Here is a 20522-nt window from a genome sequence, read left to right as displayed (position 1 = left end):
CTGTGAAAACTTTAGGAAAATTACAAGCCGTCCATTCTTTGATAAGGCATCCTTGAGGTGGGCATGGCTGACTAATGACACTTCCTCACTAATTTGCTTAGCTGGCTACGGGCTGTTCTCCTGCCCCCAGGTAAACGGCACACCTAAATATTCCATTAGAAGCTCATTTTGGATTGTTATAACAAGCTTCTCCGAATAGGAAGTAAACCAAATCAGGTGAAAACCTTAGTCTTTGTCATCCAAGGATGAGTCACTGATACTTACTAGATCTGGCTACTCCCTGTTATCCACCCTTTTTTTTTTTAAACCTGGCAGGGATGGCCTTTTCTGGCACTAATGAGAGGCAGTGCAATTAAGTCTTATTTGGCAAATATCATCCCTACTCTTTGCCAGTTACTGTGCAAGGTACAACAGTGATCACACTCAAGTCTTTGCCCTTGAGGCATATGTAGTTTAGAGGAGAAGATGGATAAGTAAAAGGGCAACTTTAAAACCTTAGGATAAGTGTAAAAAGACAGGTGTGATATGGTGCACATTGAGGGGTTCTTAACTCAGCTTGGCAGGGTCACAGAGGACTTCCCCAAAGAGGTAAAATCTAAATGAGACATTAAAGTAAGTAGAATGTTATATGCAACTAATGAATCGTTGAACACTACATCAAAAACGAATGATGTACTACATGTTGGCTAACTGAGCATAATAAAAAAAATAAATAAAAAATAAAGTAGAATGTAACTAGCATAGATCACCATTGTCCTCAGTGGTGCTAAATCTGGTGGTCAAATGTCAATCTTCATCTTAGTTGACCTCTCAGCAACCTTGACATTGTTGTTTACTTCCACATCTTTGTCCAGCTTTCCTCGCTTGGTTTCTAGAATACCACATTCTCCTGGCTTTCCTATCTTATCTTACCCAATCTCCTTTGTTCCTCAGACGCCCTGAGGAATATTGGTATACTCCTGGGCTCGGACCTTAGACAGTTTCTCTTTTCTGTCTACATTCAGTCCCTTGATTATGCATCTAGTTCATGATCTTAAATTTTGTCTATGTGCTAACGATTTCCAAATTTATATTTCCAGCCCCGAATCCAGAATTGTCTAACACTCCACTTAGATTACTAACATCTCAAACAACATATTCCAACGTAAACATCTAACACACCCTCCCCAAATCTGCTCTTCATGTAATCTTTCCCAATCTCAGTTAACGATAACTCCGTGTTTCCAGCTACTCAGGACCAAAACCTTGATGTAATCTTTGCTCCCTCTCTTTTTCTTTCATCTCTCATTAATCTGTTAACAAATCATATTGACTCTTCCTTAAAAATATGTCCAAAATGGAATCAATCACTTATTACTAACATCTAAAGCCTCGCCCAAACTACTTTCATTGCTCATCCGCATTAAGAACCTTTTAATTTGCCTGCCTGTTTTTGTCCTTGCCAATCTTCAGTCTATTATCAAAAAAGAAAGCAGATTATATCATGCCTTTGTTTAAAACCCACTCCTCTTGCCATGGCTTCCCATTTCAGCAAGCAAAAAGCCAAAGGTCTAGAAGGCCTTAGTGATTTGACCGTACTTTACCTCCCTGACCTAATCTCCATCCCATCCAGTCTCTCCCCTTTGCTCACTCTTCTCCAGCTTTAGTGATCTCTGTGCTGGGAACTTTTTGACAAGACTTAATGGTTGATTTGGATATGAATGGATAAAGGAGACATGGAATTAAGGATAATACCCAGATTTGTGGCTTTGGCCACCAGGGGTATGGTGATGCATTCACCAAGGAAGAAAGCATGAATGGAAGACTTGGTTTGGAGTTGATGGGAGGAGAGAGAATGAGTTCTGAAAATGTTGAATTTGAGTTGCCTCTGATACATCTATGGAGATACAATAATCATTTTATTTTATTCTTAAAGATTTTATTTATTTATTTGACAGAGAGAGACACAGTGAGAGAGGGAACACAAGCAGGGGGATTGGGAGAGGGAGAAGCAGGCTTCCCGTGGAGCAGGGAGCCCGACGCGGGGCTCGATCCCAGGACCCTGGGACCATGACCTGAGCCAAAGGCAGACGCTTAACAACTGAGCCACCCAGGTGCCCCTACAATAACAATTTTATATAAGAGTTTAGAGCTCAGATGAGAGATCTGTATTATATATTTATATTTGGGAGTCTTTATATAGTAATCGAAGCCATGAAACTTGAGATGACTGGGGAGTGGGCATAGCAATGGAACAGTTACAAATCCCTTATAAGCCAAGGGATAGACAAAGCTCGTGGCACCTTCAAACAGGACAAAAGAAAAACGAAATATATAAAAAAGAAAACTACTAGAGTGAGACATACCAGTTAGGATGCTTTTAGGTGAAAATAACAGAATGTCTTACTAAATGTAGCTTCAAAAGTAGGAATTTATAATCTCCAAGACAAATTATTTGGAAGTAGATAGTTCAGTGGCTCGGTGAGGTCTTCAGAACCCAGACTTTTTCCCTCTGTCTACTTCTCACTCTACTGAGTTTTGTTCTCAGGAGTATCTAACAAATAGCCTCTACCAGTCCCACTGTTTCAGAAAAGTTAACTTATTTAAACCTCACTTAAGCATCAGGTAGTTAAAATTACTATCATCATTCCTAGTTCACAGGTGGGAAAGGTCAGCCCAGAGAGATTAAGTAATTTGCCCAAGTCATAAGACAGCATACTGAGGACCTGGAATTTGAACATTGGATTCCAGAGTTCTTGCTCTCAACCATTGTGTTGCAGCCTCTCCTTCTTCTAAGATGACTATCACAGCTTTAGGCTTCACTTCTCACGCAAGTCATTCAAGGGCGGAGAGGGCTTGCCAATAGCCCTCTACCAGAGTTCTCCTTCTGCCTTATTAGGCAGAACGAGGTAATGTGTCCTCTCCTAAATCAATCATGGGTAGCAGAAAATGGGATAACTTTCCTTGAATTCAGTGTCACCACGTATTTGGGGAAAAATTGGGATTCTGTTAAAAAAAAAAGTATATTGGAGAGGAGATGCTTATTGAGAAGAGAAGAGAATGAAACTATTCTTCAAGGTGGAATAGAGGGGCACCTGGGTGGCTCACTGGGTGAAGTGTCTGTCTTCGGCTCAGGTCATGATCCTGGGGTCCTGGGATTGAGCCCCACGTCAGGCTCCTCGCTCAGAGGGGAGCCTGCTGCTCTCTCTCCCTCTGTGGCTCCCCTTGCTTCTGCTCATGCTCTCTCTCTTTCTCATTCTGTTAATTAAATAAATAAAATCTTTAAAAAACAGAAAAAAATAAAGTGGAGTAGAAAGGAGAAGAGGGCAATAGATAAATGATGCTATAAAGTGAGAGAAATTTTTCTTTTTCTTTTTTTTTAAAAGATTTTATTATTTATTTGACAGAGACAGAGACACAGTGAGAGAGAGAGAGAGAACACAAGCAGGGAGAGTGGGAGAGGGAGAAACAGGCTTCCCGCTGTGCAGGGCACCCGATGTGGGACTCCATCCCAGGACCCTGGGATCATGACCTGAGCCGAAGGCAGATGCTCAACGACTGAGCCACCGAGGCGCCCCTGAAAGGAATTTTATATATTAGAGATGAGAAATTGACTTGAGGATTCCTAAATGTTGATGAGAAGGAACTGGGATAAGGGAGGTGGAGAAGCGAGCTCCCAGTGAAGGAAGGAGAGACTAGGACCTAAGTACAAGTGAAGGATGTCAATGTTAGGTAGTTCTCTCTTCCATCAATATAAAAGGAAAAAAGGAAAAATATGTAGGTTTAAAAAAAAATGTGTAAGTATAATATTAGAAATTTGAAGTGGCTCCTATCTAATGATTACCCTTGCATCCAGGTGGCAGAATTCAAAGTGGTGAGACCTTTCCTAGACATGGCCCAAAGGTAAGAATTGTGACAACCTATTAAGACCGCTCATAAAAATGCTCACAGCACTTCTAAGAGTGATCCTAGTTGAATGTAGCATCTAAGATCTCAGTGATTGTCTTATCACGAATAATTCTTTAAACATTCCTTTAGGTCTTAATATAAAAATAAACTATAGCTATTTTCACTTTTTTGTTTTATGTGCCACACATTCCTGATTAGATTTGAATCCTCTCAAAGGAAGCATTTCTTTTTGTCAGTTTCTAATACAGGACTATGTAAATAGTGGATGGCCAATAAGTACCAACCAGTGAGAGACAGTGATAATGATAGTTTTAGAGTAAAAATAAGACAGGCTTCATAATTTTTTTGTGTCATGCATGAAGGAATAGAGAAGAAATGCCCATTATTGACTCTCATATTTTTTTAACAACAATTTCGGGGTTCCCACATTAAGGTTAGAATTTTATGAATGAATTTGACATGGGCAGTGAGTAAGCTCCTGCTGGCCAGCAGCCATAACCCCTGAGACTTAGTGAGCTTCCCATTCTAGACAAAACTGGACAGTGTCAGAACTGGAAAAGGTATTCTGAAGCTGACAGGTCACCTAGGTGCAGCACATATCTCTGAATCACCTCGGGATGCCCATCTGAATCATCTTTGACCAAAAGTCAAACAACTGGGATCACGGGATTAAAAGATGGATAAAGCATAAAGTAAACATTCTCCCTATTTAAAACTCATCATACTTCACAAGATGTCATTGGACAATTAATGGGAACAGGTCCTAAGGTAGTCTGGACTTAATGTGACTCTAACAATTGGAGACGAACAGATGTCACTTCCAGTTCCGAAGCTGACAGGAAGCACGACATTCATCCATTCACTTACTCATTCACTCATGCTTGGTTGATTCAGCAGACATGTATTGATCACCAATTTTACACCAGGAACTGGGAATTCAGACAAATATGGATATGAGCTTTGTCTTTTAAGTTCTTCATGATCCCATCTGGTACCTCACAATCCAGTTGTGAATGATTTCAACAGGACGGTAGCCATTTAATGAATTTCTACCTAAAAGATTCATTGCTCTGAGTTTGTATAGTTAATAAAATTCTCCAAGTTTTCTGATCTTTTAATATTTATATAAAAGGCAGCTTTGAAAAAAGCAAATACAGAGTGCAGGTTTAAAAAAGGGGTGGTATTCTTTCAATGAGTGTATAATCAATCAAAAGACATTTACTTTTTTTAAAGATTTTATTTATTTATTTGACAGAGAGCAAGAGAGCATAAGCAGAGAGAGAGCGGCAGAGGGAGAGGGAGAAGCAGGCTCCCCGCTGAGCAGGGAGCCTGATGCAGGGCTCCATCCCAGGACCCTGGGACCATGACCTGAGCCGAAGGCAGTCACTTAATCCATGAGTCACCCAGGTGCCCAACATTCTTTTTTAAAAAAGAAATGTATAAGGCATTGGGAATTGTACATTGAGGCAAATCTCTTAATATGTAAGATATCTAATAAACAGTTTAATAAACAGTTAAAATCTGCAACAAAGAAAGCATTAGAAGAATGCTCTCAGCAGAGATTAAAAACAACTACGCATTGTCTTAATCTTCTAACCTACTCCCGGAAGATTTTTTTTTTACTCTTTTAAATTTAAAGGAGGGTATTTCAATTAATTCATCTAAATCAAATACATTTATTTTGATGTCTTCTTTTCTAAGTGAATTAGGTAATTTGAGTATTTTTTCTACCTCTGAAATTCAAATAACCATTTACATTTTCTGTGGTTACAAGTAAGCATAGCTGATTAGCCATGAGTTAACAGTCAGGCAGGGTGATGATGTTCCTCTTAGCTACATTCTTATTTATTTATTTATTTATTTTAAAGATTTTATTTATTTACTAGGCAGAAAGAGAGAGAGACAGCGAGAGAGAGGTAACACAATCAGGATGAGTGGGAGAGGGAGAAGCAGGCTTCCCGCCGAGCAGGGAGCCCAATGCGGGGCTTGATCCCAGGACCCTGGGAACATGACCTGAGCCGAAGGCAGTTGCTTAACCAACTGAGCCACCCAGGCACCCCTACATTCTCATTTATCTGAAAGTGTAACTACTTTACGTTTTTAGCTCGTTCATTTGATTAAACATTACCGAGAAAAAATTATATGCAAGGTATTATGCTAATCCAATTTAAAGAGTAAGAGATGCTTTCAACGAGCTTATAATTTAACAGAAGCAATAACATGCAACCACACTGCCCCCAAACCCAAATAGAATATACAGGAAGTCATGAGAGAGATGTATTGTGTAACACAAGTCAGCAAGAAGGGAGATCTCTACTGAGAATGAAGCAGGGATCAAAAAGCTTTGAAGAAGCTGGCCCTTGAGCTTCATCCTGCCCAGGTAGATGAAGGGATATCCCAAATGAAGAAAGAGCATGCTGGGAAAAGACAAAGTGCTCCAGGTTGGCAAGGGCATAACATAAGATAGAAGATTTGGAAGACATGTTTAAGCCACAGAATTGCTTTTGAGTCTAGGCAAGAGAAAATGAATAATAATTGAAAGAAAAGACTTCAAATTCAATCAAGGAAAATAAGTTGGGTTTCATGCCAAAACTTTTATTTTTCCACTTTGTAAACAGTGTCTTGGCCTTAAAGATATACAGCTGCATTATTGGCTAATTATAAATCCGTCATCCCCTCCCCCACTTCTCATTCTACAAAGCAGTAGGTAATTGCACAGGGCTGTCGCTAATCACTCAAGAGATGCTGCTGAAGGTGTGGTTGGGAGGGGCTATCATCAGTCTCCTTTTTCTTGCCAGGAATACATTCATACTAAAATTATTCTAAATCATTGCAATAACTGCATGATAGGACTCGTCTCCGTGATGAGGTATGTGAGTCATAGCAACTCATTTCATGATCAGTGCGTTTTTTGTTGCAAATAACTGAATATTTCCATCAAGAGATGATGTTCCACACAACGGTACATCCATGCAATGGTCTATTATGCAGCCATTGAAAATAATGACTTAGAGTTCTACAAATTAATGTGGAGGGATTTCCTCAAGGTGATATGGTAACAAATACTAACTAGTTACCGAATGCTTAGTATATGCCAGTGTTTTCCATAAATTCTTTAAAATCCCCAACCAAATTCTACTGTTGTTGTTTCATTTTAAATTAAGAAACGGAGGCCCGGAAAGATTAAGAAATTTCCTCAGAGTCACACATGAGGTTAAGTGGCAGAACCAGGTTCTGAACACAGTCTGCCTCAAGATTCCAGCCTCTTCACCACTACCCGCTTAACTATACTGCTGTCTGAGGTAAAGTTGGGTTTGCTAAAATCTCTGTGTGGCTTGTTGCCACATTTTATTTATTTATTACCAAATGCCACGATTACAGCGTTAAACCTCGGCAATCGAATGGCTACTTGCAAAGTGCTATGACTTGTTAGTACTGGGAATATAAAGTATCTGGTTTACTTTTTTTTCCATTTAGCATATTTTTTGGTAAAGCTGTAGAGAGCCATAATGTAGCTGGTAGTTGGGACAAGAGGGTTTCAAATGGTGCTGAGTTAAAGAAATCCCATTTCATTTTTCCTTATTTGTCCCATTTTTGCTTTATATATTGTTCTCTCCTTTGCTCTACCCCATCATTTGAAATCTAGCAGGTATGACAATGTCTCTCTTCATTTTTTTATAAATATAAGGGTCATTTCTACTACCTAAAATAGTTTTGTTTTTGTAATTAACACGTCCAGAATTAAATGCCAATAGCAGTTAAAGTTTGAACTGGTTCCTTCCCTAACTTCAGGTTAAGAGCCTGCCAGAAAGTAGGACAGGAAAAGGGAAGAGGGGGCTGGTTCCCTTCCTTCCTATTTCTCTACCTGGTGTTTCCAGTTATCTTTGTGCTACTGATTTCTGACTTACTTGCACTGAGAATATTAAGAGAATATTCTCTTAATAATGTCAATCCTGGAAATTTGTTTAATGATCCCTGGATAGAGTCAATTTTTGCAAATGTTCTTTCTATACTAGAAAAAATATATATATTCTACAACTGTTAGGTACTGTGCTCTACCTATGTCAATTAGTTTGAGTTTCTTAATCACACTGTTCAAATCTTTGGTATCATTTCTACAGTTTTGCCCGCTTCTTCTTTTGGTTATTAATACAGGTGTGTTAAAGTCTCTTACTATAATTGTATATTTGCCAGATTTCTCCTTATGGCCCCATAAATTTTTGCTTTATACATTTTATCTTTTTTTAAATTAATTAATTTATTTTAGAGAGAACGCGCACTTGTAGGGAGAAGGGTAGAGGGGGAGGGAGAGAAGCAGACTTGCCACCGAGTGCAGAGGATGGCACCAGAAGTGGGGGCTCGATCTCAGGCCCCTGAGATCATGACCTGAGCCGAAATCAAGAGTTGGGCGCTTGAGCGCCTGGGTGGCTCAGTTGGTTAAGCGACTGCCTTCGGCTCAGGTCATGATCCTGGAGTCCCAGGATCGAGTCCCACATCGGGCTCCCTGTTCAGCAGGGAGTCTGCTTCTCCCTCTGACCCTCCTCCCTCTCATGCTCTCTGTCTCTCATTCTCTCTCTCGCAAATAAAAAAAAAAAAAGAGTTGGGCGCTTAATGGACTGAGACACCCAGGTGTCCCAATTGCTTTATTATGTTTTAAAGTTATGTTGTGAGATGCATTCAAACTCAGTTACTCTAGCTCCCTAATGAACGGAGCCTTATGTCATGAAGAACTGATCCTCTTCAACTATGGTAAACTTTTGCCTTAAAGTCTGCTTAATTTGCTACTACGGCTATCATGACCTTTTTGGCTTTTTGTAGTTTATCTTCGTTTCATCCTTTTACTTCCAATATTTCTGTATCTTTGTGTTTGTATTTGTATCGTGTTTGTATTGTGCGTAGTAGTATATAGTTAGGTTTTGTATTTTTATCCAATCTGACATTCAATCTTTTAATTGGATTTACATTTAATATAATTACTGATATACATGTGTTAAATCTGCCTTTTTAAAAATTAGTTTTATACAATGAATTTTTAAAAATTATTCATTTCTTTCCCCAATATCAGCTTGGCATTATACACTCTTTTATTATTGTTTCAATGGTAAATCTAGAGTTAGCCTTGTATCATTAAAGATTAAATCTGAATTCTTCACTCCATTTGTTCCCCTCTTGGAGGGGAACTTCTATGCCACTGTTATGTTATATTTTAACTCATATATTTATACATTACCAACCATATTATTGTTGTTATTGTCATTGCTGTTTCATGCAGTCATTTTCCATTTAGATTTACCCTACATTTATCCTTTTCTTTGCTTTAATTTTGCCTATACCTGTCTTCAGAACTGGGATAATTCTCCTTCTGACAAGAAATCTTTTCTACCTTATCATCAAAAAGACATTCTGCTTTTTTTTTTATTCTTATGTTAATCCCCATACATTACATCATTAGTTCTAGATGAAATGTTCCATGATTCATTGTTTGTGCATAACACCCAGTGCTCCATGCAGAATGTGCCCTCCTCAATACCCACCACCAGGCTAACCCATCCTCCCACCCCCCTCCCCTCTAGAACCCTCAGTTTGTTTTTCAGAGTCCATCGTCTCTCATGGTTCGTCCACCCCTCCGATTTTCCCCGCTTCATTCTTCCCCTCCCGCTACCTTCTTCTTTTTTTTTTCTTAACATATATTGCATTATTTGTTTCATAGGTACAGATCTGAGATTCAACAGTCTTGCACAATTCACAGCTCTTACCAGAGCACATACCCTCCCCAGTGTCTATCACCCAGTCACCTCATCCCTCCCACCCCACCCCCCACTCCAACAACCCTCAGTTTGTTTCCTGCGATTAAGAATTCCTCATATCAGTGAGATCATATGATACATGTCTTTCTCTGTTTGACTTATTTCATTCAACATAATACCCTCCAGTTCCATCCACGTCATTGCAAATGGCAAGATCTCATTCCTTTTGATGGCTGCATAATATTCCATTGTATATATATACCCCCTCTTCTTTATCCATTCATCTGTTGATGGACATCTTGGCTCTTTCCACAGTTTCGCTATTGTGGACATTGCTGCTATAAACATCGGGGTGCATGTACCCCTTTGGATCCCTACTTTTGTATCTTTGGGGTAAATACCCAGTAGTGCAATTGCTGGATCATATGGTAGCTCTATTTTCAACTTTTTGAGGAACCTCCATACTGTTTTCCAGAGTGGCTGCACCAGCTTGCATTCCCACCAACAGTGTAGGAGGGTTCCCCTTTCTCCACATCCCCGCCAACATCTGTCATTTCCTGACTTGTTAATTTTAGCCATTCTGACTGGTGTGAGGTGGTATCTCATTCAGGTTTTGATTTGGATTTCCCTGATGCCGAGCGATATTGAGCACTTTTTCATGTGTCTGTTGGCCATTTGGATGAAAGACATTCTGTTTTTATCAAGAGCTTCATGGGTTTAACCCTCACATTTAGGTCTAGCATATGTGGTGTGAGGTTCCATCAGGGTATTCAGTTGCTCTGATATCCTTTATTGAATTATGTTGGCACCCTTGTAAAAAACTCAATGACGGTATATGTATGTCTATTTCTGGATTCTGCTTTGTTCCATTGGTCTATTTTTCCACGTATAAACCAAAACTAATCACTTTATAGTAGGTCTGAAAATATGGTAGTATTCTCAATTTGCTTTTCTTCAGGCTTGTTTTGCTTATTCTAGGCCTTCTGTATTTCCATATAAATTATGGAATCTGCATGAAATATCCATTTAAAAATTCTGCAGGCATATATATCAATATATCTAGTCTTCTATGTTTCTTATCTGTCTGTCTATCTATCTATCTAGACCTAACTCTTCCTGAGAGATTGTCCAAATAGATTTCTCTTCTCATCCTCTCAGCCACCTCCTCTGGAATTGGAAGATACCTCTAAGACAAGGGCAGCCCCAAATGCTGGGCTTTCTCTATGTGCTTTCTTCTCCCAAAGATTGGCCTTATCCATTTTGAATGCCTCGTCAGCTTTCTCATGTTACTAAGCAGATCATTTAAAAATATTTTCACCGTGCTTTCTCACTGCTGTCAGTGAGAAGATTGATTTGGTTTCCTAGTCCCAAATTACTGGAAGTGGAAATCTCACCTCGGATTTTCATTTTCTGTTTTCCATTCACTAGGCTGCCTCTGATTCTCCAGGTTGAAGAAGGGACGGACAGATAGCTGAAGTAAGAGATAGTAAATGTCTCAGTAGACTGACACCAATATAACTGGATATTGGTTTCTTCTGTCTGATGCCAGAGTTAAAAACGATGTCTTTTCCTCTTGAGCACCGTAGTGGGACTTGCACCTTGATTCAGGCAACACTCTTCAGCTAATAATATATGACCCCCTTCTGCATCCAAAAGATTACTTTAGGATTTTTCGGCTGAGGTTGCCTGGCTCCTTATAAGAAGGCTTCTCTGCAGGGGGATCCTTTTCAAAACAATTCCAGGCTAAAATTCCTACTTCACATTCCACATCTGATCTCTAAAAAGAACGTTACTCTTTGACACTCTCAGGAGGATGCACTTCCAAACACCCCTCAGCTCCTTCGTCATGGAAGGTTTTAGCCAGCTTCTGTCGTATGAACTTCCTTTTTTTCATGAATGAATCAAATATAAGTCTCTGTGGCCCTTTACCCAAGGGATCCACAGAAAGCTCTTCAGATGATCTTCACAAATTCTCTTTTACTGTGCTTAAAGTGAGGGGAAAGAACCTCCATTTATCCCTTGGCATGGGTGGGCCTCATAGAACAATAGTTCTCCTCAGAAAAACCCTCAATTTCCGGCAACTCCAAGCCACTTCACTTTTCACCATTTTATATCTGAATGGGGGTGAGGAGCTAAGAATGGCAGAACTACTTGATACCATCTTTGAAGTCTGGCAAAAGAAGGCAACTTCTCATTTTGGAATTTGAGATTAATTGACGCTTATTGCTTGAAGTCTTAGCCCAGATGTAGATATATCAGGTCCCAATTTAATAGCACCTTTTACAGGCATAACGTATGAGGAGAATTAACATTTATAGATTACTACTGTATACTTACTCTATGCCAGTTCCTATTCTAGGTACTTCACGCATATTTCCTGATATGTTGCTTACAGCTTTGTGAAGCTACACTAATGGTTGAAAATTCATATTAGGTTAGTATGTATTTCTATCTTAAAGTTGGATAAAAGAATTAAGAAATAAATATGGAAGGAATGTAATATTAAGAAACATGGTAAATTAAGAAAATGTGTTTTTATATTTGACTAAGAAATAGCATATATTTCGAAACTTCTTCACATTTTCCTTAAGCCAAAAGTGAATTTTCTGCCTACAATCTAGTCTGTTGCATAATGGGCAATTAGAGTAAATAGTATTTGTCTTTGTCTTTATTTCCTGTGTTCATGCAATCACAGTGCCCCATTTTATTTACTTTTCATTTCCATTCCCATGAGCTCATGGGTTTGATTGCTCATTACCACATTCTGCAACCACTTCTTGGTTAATTTTGCAGTTCCAGTATCATCTTCATTCAATTGTCCCTGAACACTGCTACACGACTAATCTTTGCAGCACATAGTTTTCATCATATCACTCTTTAATCTAAAAAAAAGTACCAAGATATCCTACTATTAGGTATATCTCCTGGGAGAGGTAATTAAGGACAAATCCACTAATTCTTTTTTTTTTAAGATTTTATTTATTTATTTGAGAGAGAGAGAGAGAGAGAGAGGAGAGAGCACGAGAAGCAGGCTTCCAGCTTGGACTCTATCCCAGGACCCTGAGATCATGACCCGAGCCGAAGACAGACACTTAACCAACTGAGCCACCCAGGTGCCCCAAATTCACTAATTCTTGACTACCTATTTGTGTAACTGAATGATATCCCAGCTAGAAATGCAAGAACAATATAATAAAGAGCAACAAAATGTATTTTATTCTTTATTTTTAGCTCAAGGCTTGGGTCCCAGTCCCAATCTCATTCTACTCTAATGTAGTTTTGTTCCATTTAGCCTGGACTACCTCGAATCTAATCAGTATTTCTCTTGGGCTCTACTAGTCCCTTCTAGTTTTGCAAGAACAGAAATGGTTACTCTAAATAGGAACCTACCCATAGGCTGCCTACAATTCTACAAGAATTACATGACACAGAAGTGTAAGAGAAAGATTTGGGGACTTTTCTTTACAATTCCTTTACTACCCCCACCAAAAGCTCTAGACCTAGCAGAGGCTTATGTTTCTCTGAGCTCCCTCTGAAGGTCGGAACATTCATTAATACTTGTTATCTACCACAACAAATTCACAATTTTCCTTGTACTTAGAGCAGACCATGCTCAACCTAACGTCATTTGCTTGTAACTGAGTAACAGAAATACAAGCAGAGTGTAGAAGAAATGAAAAAGGATTCATAAATATCTAAGAAACAGTTTTATTGATTGGTTCACCATTCATTCATTCATTCATTCATTCAATAAATATATTGGGCTGGAGCATAAGTTTTACCTTTCATTTTTAGCAGAACTGTTTTTCCAATATGTATACATTATAGGGCCTAGTAGAAATAAAGGGCACGCTGGGTACATTTCTGGAAAGAGAGTGTACCGAAGAAAAACCTCTTCAGACAATAAAGACTCAGTGTGCCTAATTCATTAGTTTATTCATTCATTCAGTATTTTGGGAACTTATTTTGAATGTCAGGGTCCATCTAGTATTGAACAGTGAACAAGGTATGGTATCTGCCCTCCTGAGGTTAATAATCCAATGACAGCTGACAGGTCAGGTGACAAGAAGGAAGCCACCTGACAGAATGTCAGAGAAGAAACGAGAGCAGAAAGCAAAAGGGAACAGGTATTTCAGAAAAATGTGACATTTGAAGTTGAACTTTAAAGGATGAATAGATTGGGATTAGCTGGGAGTAGGAGAAAAGGGCACTGAGTGATGTCATATAAATGCATCATGGATGTATCATAGACCAGTAATAAACTGGAAATTTACATTTTGATTCCAGTAAGATTTTTATTACAGGATTTTTTTTTTTAACTTTAAAGTTAGGAAAGAAAAATCCCTCAAATGCCTGGCCAATGGCTCCAAAATAAAAATGATCTGAAATAGAGTAGAAGCCAGAAGAGGGGTACTGAGAAGGAATGGGGTACATTAACAATAAAATTCTCCAATTTAAATTATGATTTGGGGCATCTTTGATTACTGCAATGGTATTGTACCTGGCTTTAAAAAAATCCCAGTTCTATCCATACAATAAACAAGCCTCCTTCCACCACAACCTTGATGATAAGCCAATTCCTTACATTTGTAGAGACTTTAAAGGTCACAGGAGTTTTACCTTGCACAGAGAAGTTAAATAAAGAAAATTACACAGGACTTAGTGGCAGGAGCAAGGAAGTGAGATATAATTCAGTGTTGCATCTATCATACCAAACTTAATAAATCAAACTATCACAGGAGGGAAAGATTGTGAGTTCATTAAGAGCTTCATTAAAACCATTTTCTTTCCACAATCACTCTGTGAAGCGAAGCTTTAAATTTTCCCTCCACTCTTTATAATGAAAGAACTGCTAGAGCATGTTGGTAGCAATAAATCTTTGAGATCATTAAAAGCACACATTTTTATTAATCAAATAATTTTTTAAAAAACTGTCTCTGAGGATTTGGAATTTTCCATTTTCCAAGTTCTTACCATGTTCAAATGAGAATGGAAAAGCACAGATTCATTAAGAACCTCTCCACAGGGGCACCTGGGTGGCTCAGTCGTTAAGCATCTGCCTTTGGCTCAGGTCATGTTCCCAGGGTCCTGGGATCGAGCCCCTCATCGGGCTCCCTGTTCAGCGGGAAGCCTGCTTCTCCCTCTTCCACTCCCCCTGCTTGTGTTCCCTCTTTCACTGTCTCTCTCTATCAAATAAATAAATAAAATCTTAAAAAAAAAAAAAAAGAACCTCTTCACGGAGACAATGCATTCTCATTCAAAATCTATAAAGTTGGGCTTCTCTCATTTGAAGTTAATTTTTGTTAATTATAATTCAACAAAGATTTATTGAGCACTCAATAGTATAAGGACTATATCAAATGCTAAGGATAAAGCAGTGAAAACAAACCTAAAACGACATATATTTTGTTTTTGTGACAAAAAGAGTCTTGTGAATAATGTCTCAGAAACAGAATGTTTTTAAAACTGTTTCAAGCATAAGACTGTTGTCTTTCAATGTTGCAGTAGTTTTTTTTTTACCAAAATTAGAGAAAGGGGTTCTCTTTGCCTTTAAGACACTGACTTTTAAATTTTTGACAGTCTGACAGATAAAAATGGTATAGCCTTGGGTTTATAATTTGCACATACCTAATAAGAGGTGGAGATTTTCATGTATTTACTAAGCATTTGTAATTTTTCTGTGAAATGTCTATCCATATGTTTATTGAGCTGTTAATCTTTTTCTTTTTGATATTTAGGAATTCTTTGTATATTATTGATAGTAATCCTTAGCTATCAGTTAATATTCTTGTGTATAATACAGAAGGCTGGAAGGTTTGATTTTGCCTGTGTCCCTTAGTAGATCTACTCTCACAAAAATGTTAGCCTAAGCTGCTCTCACCTTGACATGCTCAAATCAGTCTTTCCCCCACTCGCCAAATTTCTTGTCATGAATTTGTCACCTACAATGAAGGGACATTCATCCTGTCCTAGAGATCCTAATAATATTTCTTTAAAAAAAAAAAAGATTCGGACGCCTGGGTGGCTCAGATGGTTAAGCGTCTGCCTTCGGCTCAGGTCATGATCCCAGGGTCCTGGGATCGAGTCCTGCATCGGGCTCCCTGCTCCTTGGGAGCCTGCTTCTCTCTCTCTCTCTCTGTCTCTCATGAATAAATAAATAAAATCTTTAAAAAAATTGATTTATTTATTTGAGAAAGAGAGAGTGCATGTACAAGTGCACAGAAGGAGGGCAGAGGGAAGGGCAAAGGGAGAGGGAGAGAATCTCAAGCAGACTCCCCACTGAACATGGAGCCTGACATGGGGCTTGATCACAGGCCCCTGAGATCATGACCTGAGCTGAAACCAAGAGTCTGATGCTTAACGTCACCCAGGCACCCCACCTAATAATATTTCATATATATCATTACATTAATATATCCCCAGCATTTAGAAGAGTGTCTGACACACTTGTTACTTAATAGTTTAAATGAATAAACAAATGAATGGCAGTAACTGTCCAGGATCTACATCTCCCAATGTTGGGACTACTTTATTATTCTTTCATACAGTAAATATATGCTTGGTATTTACTTGTAATAAGTAATTCAGAGACTATAAAGTTTAACTTAAAAATGTGTTCAAAGTCTTGTGGAGGAAATAACAGATTAGAAATTACTGTTAGAGTAATAAAAATGATAGCAGGATGGAATCATTTGTTTGGTGATCTCCTACTTCTTCCTGTAAGGAACCAAATGCAATTTTAAGGAAAAGACAAAAACAAAAGCAACCTAGAATCAAAGTGTAAAATTTAAATATAAATTAAAAAATCAGGATCAAGCAAATGTGAATTGAATTAGTGTGTCAAAATCAGAAACCCAAATATGTAGTTCATACATAGATCATACATAGGCGTTGTTTCAGATTTGATTTTAAAGCTACTGGCAAACAAATAGAAAAGGATATAGCATACATTTTAGATCTTTTGCATTAAATGGAGAAAACATAATAGCATTAGACAGTGTTTTCCTAGAACTTAGTTCTGAATAAATTTCCCAAATGGCACTTCATGTTGGAGCAATAATGTCCTAGAAAATGGCCTCCGGATGGCCCTTCAAAATGCAGCATAAGAGTTGTGGAGAGTGCTTTCCTGTGTAGGTCCTAGACATGTACCAAGGGTTTGGGGAGAATTGGGGAGACCGTACCCATTCTATCAACCTCTGTCCAGGAAATAGAGAGGTGAGAGGAATTCCAAAAAGAGGAATGGATTCAAATTGAAGAAAAAGAAGGGGTAGATCAAGTGTCAAAACTGTTGCTATGGATTGAAGATAGAGTATGGCACAAGCCCATTCTTGATAGTGGGAAAACAGAACAAATGTTAAGTACAAGTGAAAGCAGGGATTAGGGTTGTGTGGAAACTGGAGATTAAGGAAATGATGTGTAAGTTATTATAGCAAGTGACCAGGGCAGAGACTTGCTGCTTCAGGTTTTCTTTTGAAGTCTATATTTCACATATGGGCCTACACAGGTCTAAAAGACAAAGGCTTTCAAATATGGAACCTGCAGGTTTATCCCATTCTCTGCTCCTCAGGACTAAGCTGACTAGGTCAAATAGTGTTGGAGAAAAGAGGACGGGTACTTCTATTCATTGAGTCTATTATGCACCGGGCATTTTTCATATATTACGACATTTAAGACTCAAGACATTTCTGTAAAGTATAATCTCCATTTTGCAAAAGAGGAATTATAAATTAACGGTTATTTATCTAAAGATTACTGTGAAGAATTCAAATGAGTAAAATAAGGCTAAAAAGATAAGCTACTTGTCTGAAGGGACCAGCTTGTGATTTGTTGGAGCCAAGGTTCAAAATCGGGTGTTATTATGTTAAACGAGTACAATACATGGTTGGATTTTGCATCAATCCTTTTTTTTTTTTTAAAGATTTTATTTATTTATTTGAGAGAGAGAGAATGAGAGACAGAGAGCACGAGAGGGAAGAGGGCAAAGGGAGAAGCAGACCCCCTGCTGAGCAGGGAGCCCGATGCAGGACTCGATCCCGGGACTCCAGGATCATGACCTGAGCCGAAGGCAGTCGCTTAGCCAACTGAGCCACCTAGGCGCCCCATCAATCCTTTTTTTAAAGATTTTATTTATTTATTCAAAGAGAGAAAGAGAGTGCGTGTGGGTGCACAAGCAGGGGGAAGGGCAGAGGGAGAAGCAAACTCCCCGCTGAACAGGGAGCCTGATGCGAGGCTCAATACCAAGGCCCTGAGATCATGACCTGAGCCCTGGCAGACGCTTAACCGACTGAGCCACCCAGGTGCCCACAACAATCCGTTCTTACTGGTAATCTATACCTGACCTTATGGCCAGCATCCTATAGCTAAACTTCTACTTTGGACCAGAATCTGCCTTCTAATAATGAAAACATTATCCTAGGACATCCCCATCCTAGGCCTAAGTCTCTCTTCTTGCTAACCATGCCCCCTACTCAGAGTGTTGTGATCCTGAAAGATGCCCACTAGGTGAATTAAAGCCTCACTTCCTGCTTTCTGATTTTCCTGCACTAAAAAATTGCTAGGCAGCCAAGGTTTTCAAATATAGCATCCCCTAGAATTCTCTCTCATTATTCAGTCCTCATGCATTAGGACCTGGTGTTTAAAACTGTGTTGCGCTTTTCCTGAAAAATCTATGTTCTGATACCATACACTTTGGGCACCATACCGTGCTTAAAAATTGAACTTTGTATTAATGCTTATAGGACAAGCACAGTGTTTCCCTGCCACATAATTAACATACGCTGCAATAAAACTCATTCTAAACTTCATATACAATGAAAACAACTATTTTTAAAATTTTCTTACTATCACCTAAGAAATCTTAAGATGTATTTTCTTAGACATTGAAAACTCTAAGAAGTTAGAAACCAGATTAATGCATTTGATACATATTATGAGACACTAAATATTTTATAGTTGGTCATAATATCTTCTAATATAAAATTAAGCCATAATAGGAAAAATATCCATATTCAACTTTACTTTTCAGTATTATAAGGTTATATCCTTCAATAATGATCTATCACCATTTTAGTATATGAAGAATATTTTCTCTTATTCCCCTTATCAGCCTCTTCCTCTCTGTTTCATCATTTCTGATTAATTGGACTTTTACATATAATTTTATCTTGAGATTAATGTCCCATTAGAACGATCATACTTGAAGGAAAATCCCAGCTGGTTTACTGCATTATGTTCTCTAAAGAGGACACAGTAGATCACAGGAAACTGGTGTCTATCAGCTGAGTCAGATAAATATTAAGGATCATATTTCCAAGTTTCTCAAAAGGTTTCAATCATTCTAAATTTTTACATAAAGCTGTTAGATTCTTAGGGATGGTGGTAACTGATCTGAAAACAGCTTTCGATATAGAGGGCTCAAAAGTTTGAATCTGTTGCTTGTACCCATCTATTTAAAAAACAATTATAATACTAGTTTAACACAGAGACAAGAATATACACTTGAAATAGTAAATACAGCTTAAGGTTACCAGATGATTTCACTCCTGAAACCTTCAAGAAGCCTCTGAAAAATCTAAACCATCTATGACGGCCAATCTCTAGCATATCACAAAAGGTGGCGACTTGAGCCAAGGGCTTTCTTCTCTCTATTCCTTATAAACTTAGTACTAGGGCGCCTGGGTGGCTCAGTTGGTTAAGCGACTGCCTTCGGCTCAGGTCATGATCCTGGAGTCCCTGGATCGAGTCCCGCATCGGGCTCCCTGCTCGGCAGGGAGTCTGCTTCTCCCTCTGACGCTCCTCCCTCTCATGCTCTCTGTCTCAAATAAATAAATAAAATCTTTAAAAAAAAAAAACAAAAAAACTTAGTACTAAATTATTAATGCAAAATGTGTAGTTACAACCTCTCTCCCCAGTTAACTTCCTTCCTCATTCTTTATCTAGAAAGGATGTGCTTGCGTTTATCTCAGGGGCAAAAATAACATTTCCATCTGTCACTAGTTTCATACACAGCAGGAATTCTGTTATCATTTCAAGTTTAAGAAAGACCCCTGGATACCCATGAGTTTGTATTTAGCTCTTTGAAAATAAATGCTAGATGATGATTTGTAAAAACGTATTTAAATGTTCATTTAACCAGCCCATTTCTAAAGTCTTAGGAAGTGTTTACTGATGAGGAAACTGAAAGAATGTGAACCTGCCAGCAACTAATTAAAACACACACATATACATACGTGCACTCACTCTCTCTCTCTCTCTCTCACAGACACACACACACACACACACACACACACTTTTCATATTAGAATAATGCCTGAATAAATGAAAATGTAAATAAGGAGCCATATTGCTTTGCCTGTGTAGTTTATCTTAATGGTAATGCTTTAGTCCTTAATTCCCAAGCTAATGGAAGGGATCCATGTATATATTTTGCAAGATTTACAAACCCATATAATAATATACCTTATGCTCATGTGTCATTCTCTCATGATCACAATAAACTTCACAAGAAATTTTGTAATCTCATATATTATTTAGGTTTACAACTGAGGAAGCTAAGACTCAGACAAGTTAATAGATTTGCCTAAACCCACAAAGCTAGAGTGTCAGGAGTGAGACTCATTCCTGGTCTTCTGCCCAGAGTCTGGTACTACTAATTCCCTAAAGGCTGCCTCATGTTCTCAGCAAACAGCAGCTTCTCAGACATCATCCTAGAACCTACACATTGTACAGAACTTGAGCAAGTTACCAAGAATATGTTTTTATTTTTTAAAATTTTTAAAATTTTTAAAAAGATTTTATTTATTTATTTGAGAGACAGGGAGAGATAGAGGGAGAGGGAGCACGAACAGTGGGAGGGGCAGAGGGAGAAGCAGACTCCCCGATGAGCAG

The sequence above is a fragment of the Mirounga leonina genome, unplaced genomic scaffold (assembly GCF_011800145.1).
Source record: "Mirounga leonina isolate KUSES-001 unplaced genomic scaffold, KU_Mleo_1.0 Mir_154, whole genome shotgun sequence".
NCBI classification, from domain to species: Eukaryota; Metazoa; Chordata; class Mammalia; order Carnivora; family Phocidae; genus Mirounga; species Mirounga leonina.
Note: the sequence above shows the minus strand (reverse complement) of the source record.